This window comes from Equus quagga, chromosome 8 (assembly GCF_021613505.1).
Source record: "Equus quagga isolate Etosha38 chromosome 8, UCLA_HA_Equagga_1.0, whole genome shotgun sequence".
In the NCBI taxonomy this organism is placed as follows: Eukaryota; Metazoa; Chordata; class Mammalia; order Perissodactyla; family Equidae; genus Equus; species Equus quagga.
In genome coordinates this window covers 79,942,244-79,963,777 of record NC_060274.1, presented here as the reverse complement: position 1 = coordinate 79,963,777, position 21,534 = coordinate 79,942,244, and the positions used below count along the sequence as shown (strand labels likewise).

The following is a 21,534-nucleotide window of genomic DNA, read 5'->3' as shown; positions in this document are numbered from 1 at the left end:
AAAAATTTAAGCGTAAAACTAAACCATAACAACTGACAATAGTAAGAGAACTGAAAAAGCACAAGGAAAGCATTTGCAACATATAATGACAGCATTAACGTCTTCATAAAGAAATCAATTAAGAAATTTCCCTGCAGAAAAATTGGCAAAGCATACCAACAGTTCACTCTCATACATACAAGAAATATAAATAGCTAACAAAAAAGAAAATCTTTTAACCTCTCCTATAAACAAAGAAATGCAAAAGCAAACAATTAGATGCCATTTAAAACTAAATAGAATTGGTATAGTGTGGAGAAACTGGCACTTACGCACTGGTGGGAAAGTGTTAGTAAGAATGTATACTGGTAGAACCATTCTGGAGGGCAATCTGACAAATGTCTATTAAATTTAACATGCATATCCTTGACCAAAAAAATCTACTTCTAGGAAATCTATCCTTCTGAAACATTCACATAAACATGAATACCCTCATAGTAACACTCACATGTAGTTTTCATACACACACACTGCAGCATTGAATCAAACACACGAAAAAGTTAGGCAGCAAATTATCCATCACCACAGAATAAGCAGGAAAAAGGGAAGATTTATAAAATCAAACAATCATGTAAAAAGGATAAGATAGACCTCTAAGTAACAACATGGAAAGATACCCACAGTAATTAAGCAAAAACAATTAAGTTGCAAACTAGTATCCATAGTACAATGTGCTGAACCACGTGTTGGCACACTACAGCTGGTTGGCTGCCTGACTTTGTAAATAAAGTTTTATTGGAACACAGCCATGCTCATTTATTGCAATGGAGACCGTATGACCCACAAAGCTGGAAATATTTACTATTTAGCCGTTTAAGAAAAAGTATGCTACCCCTGATACATACCAGATTGACTTTCTCTCTGCTCTACTTTTACTTATCTTTAAGTTGCTATTTCTGTAACATTTGAATGCTTCTGATAAACATAACATTTTCATAATCAGAAATAAGTAAAAGACATTTCAGGGAGTTGGTTAAATACCACGTGGCCATTAAATGATGCAGGTATATATTCACTGACATAGAAATATCTCCACCATATATTAAATTTTAAAACAGTTTATAAAATACTATGTGTAGATGGGTCTCATTTTTGCTTTTAAAACTGTGTTGTTATACACAGTTGGGCAGCACAGCACAGATAGCTACCTTTTAAAATGTCACAGTCATTTTGCTCAAGTAGAAGGAATTTTTTTTTAAGGATTTCTCGTTTCAAATGAATTGCTTGTTCATTGTTTCTAGGGGTGCCCTTGGACTAAGCAGAATGCAAAACAACATAATTTCTGCATATGTACCTCCATCTCACCTTATATTAACTCCTTCATCTCTAGTTATCTAACTTTGATCCTCAAGAGCAAACATAGATTAATCCTCCTCACTTCATAAAAGCCATCAAAAGGGAGAGAAGAAAAAACAGAAAGTACCCAGGGCATTCCCAGATAAAGACGGTAAACTGAACAAAGGAATATAACCTCTGCTGACTCTGGATACCCACCAAAACAGTAAATGTACTTTTTTCTTTCTCTTTTAAGCATAACTCCATGAGGCCAAAGGTAATGAGAGAGGAAACAATAACAACAAAACTCCAGAAGATGGAAAGCAGATGGACGAGTATTAACTGACATAGCAGACCTGAAAAAGTTGGCTCTTAAAAGAGAAGTAAGTGGCTGACCTAGCAGCACAGTGGTTAAGTTCGCGCACTCTGCTTCAGTGGCCCAGGGTTCCCAGGTTTGGATCCCAGGCACAGACCTACAACCGCTCATCAAGCTGTGCTGTGGTGGTGCCCCACATACAAAGTGGAAGAAGACTGGCACAGATATTAGCTCAGGGCCAATCTTCCTCAAGCAAAAAAAGAGGAAGATTGGCAGTAGTCAGCTCAGCAAAAGAAAAAAAAAGAAAAACTAAGAAACAATTACATTTTCTCCACAGAAGTCCACCCTTAAAAGGTCCAGGAATTGTTACACCAGGTATCAATGAAAATAGGGGTATAGAACGAACTGAAAACAGAAGGATTGGGTGAAAATTTATCTTGAAGCAATTTGATTCCTAAATTCTCTACACTACTCCAAAACTGAGCAAGTCCCTCCTCTATTGCAGAAAATCTGCGATGTATTTCCTGAAGCCAGTAGTTGAGGGCCTGGGTACCATACTGAAAACTGGGGGAGTAAATGAAAATTTACATAGTGAGTGCTGAAGCTCCCCCTCCTCCCCTAGCCTTTTGCTCTCACTCAGATTCCACAACACTTGGAGGCCTACACTCCCCAGCAAAAGACTGGAAGTCCCTCACTAGGGAATCTGACCAGCTGAAGAAGAAAGACCTAAATACACTGATATTTGCAATACCCCAAAGAAACAGACACTGATATTGTGTAATAAAGAATCTGATTGGCCTTTGTCCCAGGTTCCTGCGAGGTAGCCTCTAAATGCCTGGAATTTCCTGAGTGATGAGTGTCTGTTACTCATGGTGGGCCCCTGGGACCACGCCTAATAGTTCTTATTAACAAGGTGACTCAGAGTGGGCCCCTAGATAGTTTGTGCTAATGAGATGACTCAGGGTGGGGGCTAGCCATGCCACAAAGACCAACCATGTGATCAGGTTAGCTCTTCAGTAGATGAGGCGAAGGAGAAAAGGGCTGGAAATTGAGTTCAACCACATGGCCAGTGATTCAATCAATCACACCAATGAAAGCCCAATAAAAACTCTGGACATCAAAGTTCTGGTGAGCTTCCCTAGTTGGCAATACTCTCAACGTGGTCATACACTGATGTGCCAGGATGGTCATGTGTCCTGATTCCATGTGGAGAAGACGAGGAAAACTTCGCATTTGGAACTGTCTCAGATCTTGCCCTGTGGGTCTCTCCTTTTGGCTGGTTCTGATTTTCTTTTTGCTATAATAAAACTGTAATAGTAAGAGGACTGCTTTCAGTGAGTTCTGTGAGGTGAGCTGATCTAGTGAATTATCAAACCTGAGCGGGTAGTGGGAACTATCAAATTTGTAGCCAGCTGGTCAGAAGTGAGGGTGGCCTAGGGACACCCAAACTTGTGCCTAGTGTCTTTAGTGAGAGCAGTATTGTGGAGGATTATGCCCTTAACTTGTGAAATTTGGCCTAACTACAGGTAGTTGGTATCAGAAGTCATTGCAAATATTAAGGATACTCCCAAGGAAAGGTCCCAGTCAGATGAGCCTATAGTGAATACCACCCAACAACTCAATACTTGCTTTCAAGGTTTTAGTGTTTCCCTCTTAAAAAAAAAGCCTCAAAAGGCTAAGGACCACCAACATATTTGGAAGAAACATAAGAACACTTCAGAAAAGTGATGAAATACCCAAGGTGTCTGAATATACTGGAAGGAGACTTAGACAACTGTGGGGGAGCTGCATAGAAAACTAGGCAAAGAAACAAAAATCGAAACATTAATTTTAGAGGAGAAAACAAAGTTGTACAGGAAAGGAAATGTAATCAAAACGTACTACATGGCTCAGTAATGAATACCATTAACACAGTCATAATACTGCAAACACTGAATACTGTTCTTACCAAAACTATGACGGGAAAATGGCAGGACAAGGACAGGTGTGTGAAAACAGCCTGGGATGGGGATGCAATTTTGGGTAAGAAAGCAAGCTGAACCATCATCTTGGATAGCGGGAAGTTAACAGATAACTCCTATAATTGAAAAATCAAGAAGTAGCTCGTGAACACCTTATTTAGAGGTACGGAAGTAATCGCCAAATAAACCAGATGGACTAATTTAAAATGGCTGGCTCTGAGGAAAGGGAAATTTGAGAACTGTTGGTGGTGGGAAGAACTGTCCTTTTTTATTATAAGAATAACAACACATTTTGATTCTTTAAATACATACATGTATAACTTTCATTTAAAAAAAGAAAATGCCCACACGCTCATAAACACAGAAAATGTTCTCTCTCTTTTCTCTTTTTTCTTTCTAAATCTTAAAGGCAAGAGAGAATATGGTATACATAAGGAACTTAAAACATAGTAGGAACCCAGGATGCGAAAGGAAGAATGAGAATAAACAATACTGGAGATATAGGTAAATGCTGTTTCTTAGGAGTTAACAAATGATATAAAACTGATGGTTTATATTGGGACAATCAGGAAAATGTAAATATGAACTAGGTATAATAATTGTATTGTAATTATGTAGAAAAAGGTCTTTTTTTAGAGATATCTATGGAAATATCTAGCAGTGAAATGTCACAATTTCTATAATTTACTTTAAATATTTTTCATAAATTAGATAAAACAAATATTGCGAAATGTTAAGAATTCTTAAATCTAGGTGATAGATACATGGGTATTTATCACATTATTTCTACTTCTCAGGACATTTGAAATTTTTCATAATAAAAAGTCAAGAAAAAGTTACTTTGTAAAGCCAATGCATGAGGTAATGAGTTGCATTTCCATGTCTGTCTTTAAACGGGGATAGGTTGAAGAGGAGAGACTAGGAAGAGTCTCTGGTTATCTTACCATATCCCGCCATAGAAGCACCATTCTCGACATCCACTGTGTTCTTATTTTCCTCTGCTAGAGCTTTAACATATCTTTTGCTTAAATCTAGTATTTGTTCGCGTAACTTGACACTGCTTTGATGTCTTGGTTGTTGAAAAGTGTAGTGCAGTAACATCAATCCCCAAATGAGTCCAAATACAAGCAACAGTAAACTCAACTTCTGGGACATGTTTTTTCTTGAGATTGTAAAAATCATTTCTGATGAAGCAAACAGACTCAAGTGAAAAGTGGTAACTAGAGGTAAGTCACCAATCAAGACTTTTAAAGGAAAAAGAAAAAAAATCTCCTCATCTAAAACTGTATATTCTTCATCTTGAGCAAGGTTGCCTCCAACTCTCTCAACTCTGCAAAATTGAGAAAAAAAAAAAGCAATTAGTATTAACCTATATCAGTGACAGAATAGACAATGACAGATTTAAGAAGAGATTCTATAAATAGTTTTGATTTGGAACTATATCATCTTCTTTGACAATTTTCTCCACCACTAAGCAAGCTTCCATGTCTTTTTCAGTCTCATTTATATGCTCTTCAAAAAATTTAAGTAGAGGGGCCAGCCTGGTGGTACAGCGGTTAAGTTCACATGTTCCACTTCAGTGACCCGGGGTTCACGGGTTCAGATCCCGGTTGCAGACCAACACACTGCTTGTCAAGCCATGCTTCGGCAGGCATCCCACAGATAAAACAGAGGAAGACGGGCGTGGAGGTTAGCTCAGGGCTAGTCTTCCTCAGCAAAGCGAGGAGGATTGGCAGCAGATGTTAGCTCAGGGCTAGTCTTCCTCAAAAAAAAAAAAATTTTTTTTAACTAGAAATAAATGTCAATTCATTGAAAATATCTGAAAAAGAAATGCCACCATGGTCACGAAAGTCTTTCAATGACTTATCATTTGTGACTAAAACTATGGATATACAATTAAGATTTACAGGCAATCTCAGTCTATTCAAATACAGGTCACCAACCTAAACATCTAAAAGCTATTTCTCCTCCTCCTCCTCCTTTAAAAACAAAAAAGGTAGATGCCATGAGGAAAGGTGAAACAGACTTGAAAATCAAAATGCCTGTCAAAAAAAAAAATCCCACAATATAAGTAAGTGTGCCAATATTTGAAAACGTCACTAGAAAATACTACTAACGGCAATGAGATAATCTTAAGAAGCATACAACCTAAAATGAAAAGTTATAATATCTAAGTTTATACTTCTAAGTTTATGCCAGTCATAATGACAAGTGCTAAAACAAGTTAGAATTTTTCCCCCAAATTTACAATTCTATTTTTTTTTTTTTTTGAGGAAGATTAGCCCTGAGCTAAGTACTGCCGATCTTCTTCTTTTTGCTGAGGAAGACTGGCTCTGAGCTAACATCCGTGCCCATCTTCCTCTACTTTATATGTGGGATGCCTACCACACCATGGTGTGCCAAGCAGTGCCATGTCCGCACCTGGGATCCGAACCAGTGAACCCCAGGCCGCCAAGAAGCGGAACGTGTGAACTTAACCACTGTGCCACTGGGCCAGCCCCCCCAAATTTACAATTCTAAATTTTAAATGATGTAGGTATGTATTTTTATAATTTAAGGAAACACTGAAAGGTCATATTTCACTTTTGTAAAAAAGAGAAAGGTGATGACCATTATGGAATCTAGAAAGACCTGGAGAGTAATAATGTATGAATCCCCAAAGTATCCAGTGAAGTAAACTCTTCAATTATCTCTAATGGAGTAAAATTCTTCAGATAGAAATAAACCTGGAGTCAAAAATGCATTTCTGGAGCTGGCCCTGTGGCCGAGTGGTTAAGTTCACGCACTCCGCTTTGGTGGCCCAGGGTTTTGCTGGTTCAAATCCTGGGCACAGACATGGTACCACTTGTCAGGCCACGTTGAGGTGGTGTCCCACATGCCACAACCAGAAGGACCCACAACTAAAATGTACAACTATGTACTGGGGGGATTTGGAGAGAAAAAAGCAGAAATAAAGTGCATTTCACAGGGGGGCCAGCCCCATACTTGAGTGGTTAAGTTTGCAGGCTCTGCTTCAGCAGCCTGGGGTTCACCAGTTCAGATCCTGGGCAAGGACCTAGCACCGCATGTCAAGCCACACTGTGGCAGCACCCCACACAGAAGAACTAGAATGACCTACAACTAAGATATACAACTCAGGGCCAACTGGCTCAGGACCAATCTTCCTCACAAAAAAAAAAAAAAAAAAAAGCCTATCACACCTTAATGAAAATAATCTTTAACTTTTCAACTTTCTGAAGTATGGGCATATAAAAATATCAATTTTAATGCACTTAATAGGGTATAATCACATAACTAAACTAATAAAATCTAGCTTGAGGATAAGACTACAAATGAATACAGTGTCAATAAAGGTAAACTCTGCAGAGCATTCACCCACTTTCAACAGCTATTTCCCGAGCCAGCATACGTGCTAGGTACTAGGGAAACTGTGGTTCTGCCTGAGAAATTTGCTTTCTAGCACAGGTGCTTTCAAACTCCTTTTTTATATAACAAAAATAAAGTATTTTCTAATCTTATGCAAAATGCCAAAATACAAAACACAATCGAAACTTCTCCAGTAGATGTTTGTGTGTTGAGGAATATGTAAGTGGGGGACCTTCTGCCCCGCCAATTCACCTGTCCTGTTCAGAAAACTCCCCCTCCTCCTTTCCCCCAGCCTGCCACCCATCCCCCCTCGGACACCTCTAATAAATTCTGGGGCTGCAAGGTTTGACAAACACCCTCTGTTCCTGTTGAAGTATACCCACCTGCCCAACCTCACTACAAACATGACTGCACCACTAACTGCGTCTATTAATTACAATAGTAGAGTGATAACTGCATGAAAAATTAGGAAGTAACTCCTTTTCAAATTTTCTTCTACTTATGCTTATTTCTTTAGTTATCATACACAGAGTAAATCTCTTCAGATCTTATTGAAACAGTACCATTAATAGCAATACTGGATTACTAAACTTTGCTTAGCAAAGTCAGGTAAACGTAACCTATTTTTTCTACAGAGATTTTACATTTGACTTGAGTTCAGAAAGTGGAAATTCTTGATTCCCAAGATTTTTTTTAAAAATTATACACGTATATTAAATTTCTTCTTCCTTTATAAATCTTTACGAGCTCCTATGTCTTTTCAAGTTTCACCTGTGTGCTACATTATCTGACCTAGCACCCAATGGAAGGATGAACTGGGAACCTGTCCTGAAGCGGTCACAACAGGATTCTAAAGCCGTCTTACCACAAAGCCAGAAAAGTGACATCCCTGGAGAACTGACTCCTAGGTATTTTGGCAAATAAAGGCTAAATGACAGCCTAGAAAGTTCTACGTCACTATACACATCCAAGACCAAAAAGGAAGAGACACAAAACCAGAGGCAAAGAAGGTATTTCAGTTAAATAACAGCAACAACCATTACTGCAATCACTCACTTCACACCAGATTCTGCTCTAAGTTCCTTATATGAAATAACTCATTTAATCTTCACAACATCCCATACTAATAATATTACCACTTAACAGGTAAAAACAAAACAAAACTGAAGCAAAGAAAACTTAAATAATTTGCCCCAGGTCGTACAACTGGATGGTGGAAGAGACAGAAGTCAAAGTTCAGGCTCTTAACTACCGCCCCTCTTTCATAGCAAGGGCAACAGAAACTGGGTGAACAGTTACTAAGTTCTTATCATGTGCCTAACTCTGAAGTAAACATTTCACAAGGGTTATTTCATTTAATATTTTCAATAACCCCCAAAGAAAGATGTTGTGTTGTTATTCTCACTTTAAAGGTGACCAAATTAAGGCTTAGAGGTTAACCTGCCTAAGATTTTTACCCAGGCCAGCTGACTACACTCGCCTGTACTGTGGCAAGAGGTACAAGTCCACAAGTTCAGAATCTGTAGCTCCATTTAGAGTCTGTCTTTTCCTTTAAAGAGGGTGGTTAAATCCAGCCCTCTAGAACTCGTAGCTTTTACAAAACTCCACGAAAGTGACAAATCCCAAGACTGTAATGGCATTAGGCAGAGAACAGGAGACTCATTGGGTGTAGGGGGTGGATAGTCAAACAGGGAGTCTAATCTCTAAGAGGTCAAGTCCTTCCAAGTAGGTACAAGCTTGAGAATGAAAGGCTGCTCACCACCATGAACTCTGCCTAAAGGGTCAGTGGCAGTAGCACCACTAGGCAGAAGCATAGCTGAGAACGATATGCCCCCAAAGTAATAAATCTCAGGGACCAAGGAGGCCTAACTTAAACCTAAAATTTCTCCGTGTGAATTCAGGGCCCAAAGATCTAAGCTGCAAAAATTAAATTAAGAGCCCCTTATTCCTCTCTATTGACTGTACATTACCCAACTGTACCATCAGATTCAGAGAAGAGGCCTTCATGAAAGGTCCTCCTAGCCTTGACTCTATATGGAATCGGTCTGCTCACCACTGCCCTCAACAAAGCTAAAGCAGCTCGTCTCAGAGGGAAGTCGGGAACTTTCACAGGGACTGCTACCATAAGAAATGTATATGCTGTGTAACTCGCTTGTGTTTGTTATACACTTTCCTATAGTGATAAGTAGTAAAACATTTAATATGAAAAGGGTTTCTTGGGGAATAGCATAGTGAGAAGCTGGGAGCAGTTAATCCCACTCTGCACTAGGGAACTACAAAAGGACACCAAGGAATAAAGGGGATATGGAGCTACCAGGAAGAAAGGACCCCCTGCAGCCCTCTCCAAGTTAAAAAGATGGCCAGGAGGCAGCTTATGACAGAGGGCAGAGTAGTACAAAAGTCCCTGAGAATTCTCTTAGTCAATCCAAGAAAGCCTGAAAACTGTTCTATCTAAGGGTTCATTTCCACAAGCAACTGCAAGCAAGCCCAGCAGAGGTGACTAAGATTCTAAAAGGATACAATTCTGCCTTCGGTATCTTCTCAGAGAACACTTCACATTAAAATCATCTGGAGAGTTTTTTAAAAGTCCCAATGCCAGGTTCCACCCTATATCAATTACATTAGAACGTCTGGGAGTGGAAGCCAGGCATTGGTGTTTTTTAAAGAGCCCTAGGTTATGCCAATGTGCAGCAAAGTTTGGGAACCACTGTCCAAATCTTAAATTTCTTCATAAAGTAGCAATGATAGACAGCTACAGGTAGGGTCACTAAATTCAAAGTTAGAAATCAGTTCATCAGGTGTGACATAGGATTCCTGCCTGGACCTACCTATAACGACCGTGAAGGAGAAAGGGTAAGGGGATGAGAAAACACTTTGCTGGAATCCAAGTCATTCCTGCCAGGGCGGGTGAGGCCCTGTATTTACCAGGCAGGGGTGGAGGTGGAGTGAAGAGAAAGCAATTTCCACTGGTCCCACTTTCATTCCTAGGCTGATTATGAATACACTGTTCTATCCTCTTGAGAGAGATTTCTGCAATTTCATATAGAAAAAAAGCAGATAAGAAGTTCTGAATTCTTTAGCAACTAAAGGTAATTTACCTTAGTACTTTTAAAGAGAAATAATTCTTAGACTCAATCTTTATGAAAGAAAAAGAAAAGGGAGGGTTCAGTGTCTCTTTCTATGCAAGGTTCACAGCTGCAAATGACAGAGGAAGTTGCACTTTGAACCTCTCCAATTTTTCTGTATGTTTCAAGTACTCGTCCAGCTCCTGGAATACCACCGAGGTCAGGATGGAGACAATAACCAGAAACTTAAAAGGTTTACACTGTCACCGAGGACTCATGGCTATCATCTAGCATAGTATTTATCAGAATCCTTGCTCCACCAAAATAGTCTACATCTAAAAGCTTTTTAATCCTAACTTCTAGACCACTATACTGTCTACCAATCACTCAAAAAAATAAAACTTCAAATTGTTCCCAAGAAACACTGGAGAATTTTTAAAGGCAAAAATAAAATCATCATTACCTTTATCATCATTACTATTTTGACCTAAGATAGACTCCTGTAGGGGAGAAAGACATTTCCTCTACCTGATGTGGGTTCGTCTGGCCAGAGAACGAATTAAATTCACATGAGACAGAATAGCAGGAGAAAATTAAACAAAGCTTTATAACATGTATACATGGGAGAAGTCAGGTAAGCTGAGCAACTCGCCAAAATGGCTGAAGCCCTCCCCTTAAATATCATAGTCAGCAAAAAGACAAAGGAGGATGTTGGGGGTGGGGGGAGTCAGTTACAGCAGGTTACCAGAAACAGGAATCAGATTATTATGCAGATTTAAGTCCTTGCCTTTGGTATTGATTAAGAGTTTCTAGAGAGAAGGTCATCCCCTTTCTTCTTCCTGGTACTGAGAGGGAGGCACCTTTACAGATAGAGATTTCCTTTACAATGTAAATGTCTCCTAACAAAGGGCAAGCAAGTTCCACCCCTCAGAGCCTCCTTCCCTGTCCCAGTTTATCAAAAGCAATCAGCCTCAAATAATCCTCATGCCAAAGAGACATATCTTGGCATGGCCAAGACCAGTCCCCCACACTCCTAAATATTTTTAGGATTCCCAGGGGAAAGTCCTCACTCAACTGCAGAAATTACAAAAGGAATTACAGTCCACATGGTCCAAAAGGAGAAGAATTAAGGAGAGGAGACACACTTAAAATGAAGTAACTGCAGAGTACTAGATTTGAAGAGGGGCAACAGAGTGAGGTCCAAGTACCATCATCTCCAATGGGATTACTGCAGCTGCTTCTCAAGTGCTTTCCTAGATCCCTCTCCAACCCCACTTCCAGCCATAGTCCTCAGAGCAGCCAAAAATGTTCTTTTAAAAACAAGCCATGACTCAAATGGCCACAATTTGAATATTTCTCCAAAAGAGATATGCAAATAGCCAAAAAGCACATGAAAAGATGCTCAAACCACTAACCACTAAGGAAATGCAAATTAAAACTACACTGAAATACCACTTCACAACCATTAGGATGACTATGAAGGGCATCAGTGTATACCAGCCTAAAATATGCCTCTTTGGTATAAAGACTATTTTGAGCTGAAGATAACTGAGAAACAGCAAATGCAGGAAGGGCTCCCTGCCCTACCCCTTTCAACCTAAAAGCAAGACATGAATTTCCGGTGAGAAAGGTGAGAACATTCTTATCACAGGATACCAGGAGTTGATGCTGAGATTAATCTGTAGAAGCACACCTTAACTAAAACAGCCCTTATCTTTCATTCATTTCCCCCATATATCTACCTTCCCACAATTTACTGCCTCTAGAAGATCAAACTCCTTTTCCTTTGTCTTGCCACATCTCCACAATTTATGGCTCTTTAAATGGTGTATAAGCTCTCGGGCCTAACTGCTTCTTTGGAGGTTTCACTTCATTTCTGTGAAGCCTGTAATTTGCATACATACAATTGCAAATAAACCTTTTTCTCCTGTTAATCTGTCTTTTATCAGTTTAATTTGCAGAGTCCCAGGTACTGAACCTAAGAAGGTAGAGGAATAAGTTTTTTGCCTTCCGCTACAGCTATTATCAAACAAATAAAAACAGCAAGTGTAGGTGCAAATGTGGAAAAACTGAAACTCTTGTGCACTGCTGATGGGAGGGAAAAATGGTACAGTTGCTGGGGAAAACAATACGGCAGTTCCTCAAAAAATTAAACACAGAATTACCGTATGGTCCAGCAATTCCACTTCTGGGTATAATCACAAAAGAATCGAAGGACAGACTCAAAGAGATACTTGTACTCGCATGTTCGCTGCAGTATTATTCACAATAACCAAAAGGTGGAAACCACCCAACTGTCCATCAACAAACGAAGAGACCAACAAAATTCGATATATACATACAATGGAATATTATTCAGCCTTAAAAGAAAATTCTGATACAAGCTACACCATGGATGAACTTTAAAGACATTACACTAAATTAAGCCAGACACAAAAGGGACAAATATTGGATGATTCTACTTAGAGAGGTACCTAGAATAGTCAGAGACATAAAGACAGAAAGGAGAATGGTAGCTACCAGGGGCTTGGGGGATAGGAGAATGGAGAGTTATGGTTTAAAGTTTAGGGTACAGAGTTTCACTTTGCGATGATGAAAAAGTTCTGGAGATGCATAGTGGTAATAATTGCACAACAACGTGAATGTACTTAATGCCACTGAACTATATACTTAAAAATGGTTAAAATAGTACATTTTATGTTGTGTATTTTTTATCATATACATACACACAAAAGAAGTCATCACATCACTCCTCTGCTTAAAAACCCTTCACCAATTTCCCATTGCATTTAGAATAAAATTAGAACTCTTTACCACAGCCACAGGCCCTGCATAATCTGACTTCCACCCTCCTCACTCTGTCCTAATCTCACACCAGTTCCCTGTTGCTCACTGTACTACAGTCACTCAGCAAAACACACCAAATTCTTCAGGGTCTCTACAACTGCTGTTCCCCTGTTTAGAATGCTCTTCCTGCCGATGGCTCCTTTTCATCCTTTAGTATTTAGCTCAAATGTCACCTCTTCAAAAAGTAGCCTTCCCATTCCAGCCTCAAGGTACTTCTATCATTCTCCATGTGAAATTACATATTCTACCTTTAAAACCTTGAGCAAGTTATTTTATCTCCCTAAACCCTAATGTCCTCGCTTACATAACGGGGACAACAGTACCTAACCTAATACTGGCAAGGAAAAGTGATACCTCATACTTCTCAATAAATACTAACCTTTATTATTAGTGTCAGGCTCTTAGGCAGCAACGCCAGTAATTCTTGACAATCTGAGTAACTTGAGTTAATACAGGGGATGTTTTACTAGACTCAAACAAAACTCTTTTGATTAGCTCTCACGGCCCTCCATAATGCAGTCCCCAAAGACCAAATTTATTTCCCATTAATCACAAAAATATCTCTCCCAATCAAGCCAGTCTTCTCCCCGTCTCATACAACAGTAATAATAATACCTTACATTTATGTAATATTTTTATTTACCGAGCATGCTTCCTTCTGTCCTCTCATTCAGTTAGTAATAGTCAGCTATCAGAGAGGCTGTAGGCTTGAAAGTTTCTACTCAGAATCTGTGGACAACATGAAATATTTCATTGGTACCAGTCACTGAAGAATTACGCAGTCCTAAAGATGACATAACAGCATGTTGTTGGTAAGAACAGTTCATCTTCCAAATAGCCGACAATGAGACGAGAGCATCTATTTAAATGCTACCTTAGCCAGAAGGATTTCAAAACCTCATTACTTTACTCTAGCCCACGCTGATTGTCTTCTAACTCCCACAGCACATTACTTTATACCAACTGATTTTACACATCATATCATCCAATCATGTGTATGAGCCTTGTCTCCTAAGTCCCAGGTCCTGAAGAGCCAGAGTACCATGCCCTACACTGCTGCCACAACTCCCACAGAGCCGGGTGAATGACCAGCAATCACTGAGAGAGGTCTCATACTTTACTTTAAACACATCCCTGAGCCTAACCTCACCTTCTCCCAAGCAGCAATGGGACCTCCCTGCCATGTTTTCAGGGCAGAGGAAACAGAAATTTCAAGGTAAAATTAAAGTATCTTCAATTATCCATTTCTGTGTTGGAAGAACCTGAGAAGAAATCTAATCCAATCCCTTCATATTTCAGATGAAGAAACTAAAGCCCAGAGATGTTCAGGGTCTTGCCCAAAATGCGACCATCAATTATGGCAGAAACTGTACTGGTCCAGAACACAGGTCCTGACTCACTGTCTAAGTTTTTCTCTATACCACACTACCTCCCTTACCTCCCCTAGAAAGACTGTGTTTATAAATACTGAATGAATTGTACCATTAAATGAAGCTTGTTCTTTTTTGCTTTAAAAAGAATGTAACCAGAAGATAGTCATGGCAGTTTAGGGCAATGATTGTAAAATTCTGAAGATGTATCACTTGGACTATTCATTAAATTATCAAGTTGGCACATTAAAGTTTCAAATATGCTTTATTCATATAAACCAAAGTATTACAAAGTCACTGCAAGAAGGATCTAAGAAACTTTAGATCTTTGTTTTACATAGGCAAAAAACTACAACAGAAAAAACATGCAGCAAAACAAAGATAAATACAAGGTCTTCTGGATATAAACACCTTAACATGATCAGCAAAACATTGATAAGAAAGAACACATTTCCAGAAAAAAGAATTGGGTGGGGTGCACAAAGGCCCAGACCCAAACACAACCTTTACTACATGCCCGTTTCTTTTCAGCAGGAAAGAACCTGGATTATTCATTCATTTGCTCACTTATTCATTCACAATATGTATTAAAGCACCTACTACACGCCAGAAACTGGAGATGTGAAAGGTGAAACAAGATAAGACAGGATTCTTGTTCTTCTGGAGATTATGCTTTGGTAGGAGTGGGACCATAAACAAGCAAACAAAGAAACAAGCTAATTGCAGCTTGTGAGAAATTGCTATGAAAAAAATAAACAGGGCAATGTGAGATTGTGTGAGGAGTCTACGTGAGGTGTGAGGTCAAGGAAGGCCCTCCAAGGAGGTCTGATCTGAAAAAAAAGGAAGTACAAAGTCTGGTTCCAATTTCGTTCCAACTAAAACCTTTAGAATTCTTTTCCAACCAGAATCTTGGAAGCAGGCAGTAAATTCCTTATTCCTACTCTTCTCAGTATAAACTAATGAGAATGAGAACGATCTCAATCCCCAGCATGGAACAGCCTGGTTTGGAGAAATTGTCCACAATGAACAGAAGGAAACTCACTAGCAAAGAAAGCTTTGTGTTCCCCTTTCTTATGAGAATGGCACTTCCGCTGTTGGTAATACACAGGAACAGTAATGATGTGATATGGTGATCTTTACACAGAAAAACATGTTCTTATCAGCATTTCCTAACATTAAGGGGGCAGTGGCAAAATGCGGTATGGAATAAAGTCTAGGTAGCAGTCCAACAGCATGTTAACCTATAACTGTTATTAAGCATTTAAATACAGTTTTTTGAACTCTAAAACATTCTTTGTTAAAGAACACTAAAGTAGGAAAACAAAGAACATGGGGAAATTTTTTTCTTAATTTTCATATTTATTACAGGCCTTAATGTCTCCACTCCAGTTTACAAGATCTTTGCCTGTCAGTAAATTGCCCAAGATCTGTTCAAAGCTCTATTACACTACTCGCCGAACAGCAAACATGTCAACAGCTAGATATTTAAGCAATTTTCCAGCAGTTTCTCCCTAGCCAGGGACTTAAAGACAAATATATTAGTCCAACATTATTACTAGGGAAAAGTAAAGAAAGAGAATCAGCGAATATTTAAACCAGAATGCCCTCATCTGAAAGATAAGGAAAGTGAAGCACAAAGAGGACTGATGACTACCAAGGTCAAATGGGGGAAACGAGGCATCCAAACGCTCAGCCCAGGACTCCAGAGTTTTTCAAAAGCAAGGAACAAAAATCAACATTAATAGTTTGCAACTGGCACTTTTTTAAAAAACAAGATAAAATAGAAACCATCAGAGCAAACTGTATGCACTACAGATTTTATTTTGTGAAACTTTTCTTTCAGTTTTCTATATATGTATGTATCTTTTTCATACACAGACAGGCACCTGCACACAGAGTTGCACAAAAAGCCTTTATGGAGTCTTGACAAAAAGACCTCTGCTATGGGTTGCAGTTAAAAATTTTAAAAACATTCTTGAAATACTTCCTTGTATTTTTATGCAAACATTGCAACAGCAACATTAAAAACATTAACAGATGGCTAATCCTACCTTAAAAATCTCTCCTTCAAATCCCAATTTTGCATTTATTCAGTGCTTTGCTTTTTGTGCTGTTATAACTATAGCTGAAGTGACCGTTGACAGCAGCAACTGGCAAGCAGAGAAGCTCTCACTCAGCCAAAGGTGCTACAAGAATCATGCCTACTTGTCTCCCAAGGAATTTACAGCTAGAGAGGCAGGTTACATACTACAAAAAGACACAGTATGTTCACCAGAGCTCAGAGGTTCAGAGAGTTCTCTGCAAAAAAGACTCCGAAAGAAGTCCTCCACAGACTTGACCTCGGAATGTAATTTCAGGGGAAAAGGCCCATTCCTAAAATATTTTTCTCTACATAATACTGCCTGAGGCTAATATCTGGGGGAAAAATATTTAACATAGGACACAGCCATCCACTCCTAATTAGGTCTAAGATTTAAAATGTGAACAGCCTTGAGAGAAGCTACACTAAAATTCCAGCCATGATACAGAAATATCATATCTTAAGATAGCAGATCATTTTTAGATGGCATATTTGGGAGAGGGGAGGGAAGACGATGATAGCACTGAAGAGCACAAAGATATATAAAAGAAAATGGGTAATGTAAGTCAGGGTTAAGAATAGAAAATGTTAGAGGAAAGGAGAAACTACTCAATCACTATGCCACAGTGAAAGTTAAATCTAAATATATTATACAGTCCTAGAGATTTCAGTCACAGAGCCTGACCTGGCCACAGCCTTGGCCAATCATGTTTTGTGCCATATGACCCCACCTCCTCTTCCACAGCTAACCAGACTAGCATTGGGCAACTTTGCCTGAGGCCTCTGACAAAAAGAGGCCTCTAAGAAAACCAGGATGTTGACAGTAGGAACAAAAAGGGAAAGAATTCACCAAAAAACCCAATGAAATTGGATCAAGGGATTGACAAACTAGAGTTATAAAGAGGCAGGCATAAAACTAAACAGAGGCTATGAGTAAAGGAAAAGAGTAGCGAAAAAGAGAACTAAGCATGTCAAAAACGCACAGAAAAGGTGCAGCTCATGAAAGGGAGGAAGGACTGGTTGGCAGAGATTCTTGTTTGTGGTAGCTCTCTAGTTCTTCCATGTATATTCCCTTCCTCAAGGTGGAAAAAACCCCTCAAATACAAATAAATGACAAAAAGAGTTTACCTCAATTTTTTCCCACGTTAAAAAGAATGTCTAAAAACCCTTATCATTGAAAGCGTGAGCTAGAAGAGTCCTTGGAATCAGACCAATTCACTATTTTAGCGATGAGGAAATTGAGGACCACAAAGGAACCCAAGGTTACACAGATGGTGACAGAGCTAGGACAAGAATCAAGGTCTCCTATTTCCATAGTCATTACTCTCTTACACTGCACTAAATAACACCAACACAGAAACAACATTTTTTTTTCAAAATGAGTATTTTTGCCACATGTTTTTAAATGAATCAGAAATCTTTATGTGCATATGCCATCCCCCCACAGTTTAAATAAGTTTTCCACTTGTTTACTCTCTGGCTCTCTGTTATCCTTATGAAATACATTCACTAGATTTCTTCTTTTCTTCTTAAATACTTTTTTTAAATGCATTTGTCTATAAAGACATTACACAGAAAATTCACCAGGCCCCTCTGGCTTTTCCCTATAACTCCACATTCAAAAACTACACTATTCAGGACACGTTATTACACATATTACACAATAGTGTTTGAACTTATTACACATATTACACAATAGTGTTTGAACTCAATGTGGTACAGAACAGACATTTTAAATGAAAAAGTTCAATTAAGGACCATAAAGATTTCCTTGAAGAAAAACTCATCACCACTGTCAGTAAAATTCAGGAGAAAACAGTAAAAGAACAATCGAAACTAAAGAGGAACTAATGTGAAATGTTTCAAGTCACTCCTTATAAAATTTATTGCATTCATTCAACTTGTCCTGAGAACAAAAACTACAAGTTGGAAACACAAATCCCAAAGAGGAAAATTACTAACCAATGGGTAAGTGTAGAGAGAGACTGAAAAAAGTAGAGATACGGTAAAGATGGTGAAGCCCCACGCCAGGACTACAGGACACCTAGATGCTTACTCTGCCAAAACACTTAAGCTCCTTTAAGGATCCCCCCCAAACGACACAGCGCGGGGGAGGGGGGGCACGACACGGTGAATAAGTCCTTGTACCTCTAAGGCTGATCCACAGAAAAGCAGAGTCATCAATTTCCTAAGAACATTCTCAGCCATCCCAAAACAGCGGAAATTAAGAAGATAGCATATTTTAAAGAATTCTTTGCTTACGTTTAAGGTGAACAAGGTATAAAGTGAAGAACACACAGCCTAGGGTGCTAGTGATTAAACAGAGAAAAGCACAAAACTGACAAATCCAGAGGCCACTTCAGTATAGCTAACGAAAATACCATATTCAAAGGATTCTTCCGTCAAATGAAGAATTAATGGCGTTCTAAGTGTATTATTTCTTATTCTAAGAACTTAAAGGTGTGCCCTGTTATCTCCATTTGATCGATGAGAGAATTCAGGCTTAGAGCCTTTCATTCACCAAGGTCACAAAGCCAGGCAGTGAGTCGATCAGGATTAGAACCCAGGCTGTCTGAGCCGCTCTCAAAACCGCTTGCGAGAGTATAAGCCACAGCCGACAGGGCAGTTTAAGTTTGTCCTTACCAGTCCCCCGGGAGCCGAGTTGTGAAGACGGAGTGAAAAACGGGCATTTGACTTTCTCTCTCTCAAAGTACAACAGAGCTGAGCTGTCAAAAACAGAGAAAGAAGTGAGCGCGGCTGCCGCGCGGGCGCTGCATCCCCGCAGCTCAGGTCCGACGCTCGCCCGCGCCCGCGGCCCCGGACCGAGCCCGCCCCACGCGCGCTTCCTCGCCCGGGCCCGCGCGGCCGCGGCTGGGCGACCCGGAGGGGCAGGGACAAAAGCCTCTCCGGCCGCGGTGCCCGAGTCGGGTCTCCGGGGAAGCCCCGCGGCAGCGGCTCCGGTGGGGCGGGGACCGGCGGAGGAGGGGCGGCCGCGGGGCCGAGGGGCTCCGCCAGAGGCGCGGGCCGGACTGGCAGAGACGCCCCCTCCCCATTACCTTGCCCGTGGGCTCTTCGTCACCGTCGCCGCCGCCAAGCGGCTCCCGAGCCAGGGCGGCGCAGCGAAAGCGGATGAGCGGGCGTCGGCTGCGTCCCGCGCTCGCGAAGCAGCCTCCAGGTCGGGATGGACTAAGACCGGGGCTGGGAATTAGGGACCAGGTTGGTTCCCAGCTCGTGCAGATTCTACTCTTCTCGTCCCTCGCACTGCGCTTCCGCTCCGCCTCCTGGCCCAGCCCGGCCCTTCCCCCACTTTGACGACCAACAGCCCGCGGCGCGCGGCATTATGGGGGATGTAGTCCCGGAATGCGGAAGAGGCGGCACGTGCTTCTAGCCTGCCAGCAGCTACTTCAGGTCAGGACCACGCCGTTGCGTGGCAACCAGTGGGGGTGGCCGGTTCCTTCGGATTGGAAGAGGAGCTTACGAGAGGCGTACTCCCTGCTTTAAATAGCGTGCAGGCTTTGAAAGGAGGGTGTGGGCGTTTTACTCCTGACCCTCCCGATGCTGGGAGCTAACAATCCCGATGCTATTGGCTTGAGGCGGAAGGCCTTAGTAGTGATTAACTGTGTGCTGTGGACAAGAGTGCAGTTCTTGCTCCTGAACGTCCATAGCCAGTGGAGTACGGCAAGAAAAAGAAAAGGGCTAAAGATTGAAAAGGAAGAAACAAAATTATTTTTCACAGATACACTTATGTTTGCGGCAAATCCAAAAGAATCTACAGATAAATTGTTACAATTAATGAGAATTTAACAAGGTTAACAAATAAAATCGTATTTAAAAAGCTTCTCATTTTTGGTGAGGGAGATTGGCCCTGAGCTAACATCTGTAGCCAATCTTCCTCTTTTTGCTGGAGGAAGATTGTGGCTCAGCTAACATTTGTGCCAGTCTTCCTCTGTTTTGTATGTGGGTTGCATGGCCACTGAGGAGCAGTGTACGTCTACACGAGGAACCAAACTGGCCTGCCAAAGTGGATGGCCCTGAACTTAACCACTAGGCCACAGAGCATGCCCCCCCAAATCATATTTTTTAAAAACCAATATTTATATTCCAGGAAAAAAGTTAGATAATTAGATTTTTTTAAAGATACCACTTAACAATAGCTTCAAACAAATATCAAGTCCCTAGAAATAAATCAATCAAAAAAGTGCAAGACCTGTATGAAGAAAACATTTTAAAAAACATTGAAGAGGACCAAAACAAGTAAGAGTTAATAATATGTTCGTGGGGCTGACCCAGTGGCGCAGTGGTTAAGTGCGCACGTTCCAATTCCATGGCCCGGGGTTCACCGGTTCGGATCCTGGGTCGGGACATGGCACGCCATGCTGTGGTAGGCATCCCACATATAAAGTAGAGGAAGATGAGCACAGATGTTAGCACAGGACCAGTCTTTCTCAGCAAAAAGAGGAGGATTGGCAGCAGTTAGCTCAGGGCTAATCTTTGTCAAAAAAAAATATATAGTAAAATAGTAATAAAAATAACATGTTCGTGGCTTAGAAGATTCAATACTGGAAGATGTCAAAACTCCCCAAATTTATCTGTAAATCCAGTGCAATTCCAGACAAAATCTCAATAGATTCATGTGTGTGTGTAAGAGAGAGAAAAACATAACAAGTCAGCTTAAAATTTTATGGAAGAGCAAAGACAAGCATCCATGAGGAAGGGGAGGAAGTATAAGAAAGAGGAGGAGGAAGATATGAGCTACCAGATATCAAGCTTTATTATAAAACCATAGTAATTAAAGCAGTGTGATATTGGATCAAGCACAGACAAATTTACCAAGGGAACAGAACAAAGAGCCCAGAAAGTTTTACCCATACATGGGAATTTGATTTATGTTATGGTGGTGATGCAAAATAAAGGTTTTCAATAATTGGTGGCGGGACAAACAGATTTCCATTTGGAAGGAAAAAAAGTGAAATTGGAATCTTCACATTATACACAAAAATCAATTCCAGATGGATAATGACATAAACTTGAAAAGAAAAACAATAGAGTTTTAGAAGATAAAATAGGAGCATGTATGCATGATGTCAAGGGTAAGGGACAGACTTTTTAAACTAATCCAAAAAACACTAATAATAATAGAAAAACTGATAAATTTGACTACATTAATATTTAAGACTTGGTTTCATCAAATCATGCCGTTCAGAGAGTTAAAGAG

The 21,534-nt window shown here is 40.2% G+C and overlaps 1 long non-coding RNA gene across 1 annotated transcript; it reads right to left on the bottom strand.

Moving 5' to 3' along the window:
• Positions 1 to 4,768: 4,768 nt before the first annotated feature.
• LOC124243215 (uncharacterized) lies at positions 4,769 to 19,589 on the bottom strand. Its single transcript, XR_006889651.1, has 3 exons — positions 19,376 to 19,589; positions 18,963 to 19,045; positions 4,769 to 4,921 (listed from the first exon to the last, which is right to left on the bottom strand). It is a non-coding gene; the product is annotated as an uncharacterized LOC124243215 (long non-coding RNA).
• Positions 19,590 to 21,534: the final 1,945 nt, after the last annotated feature.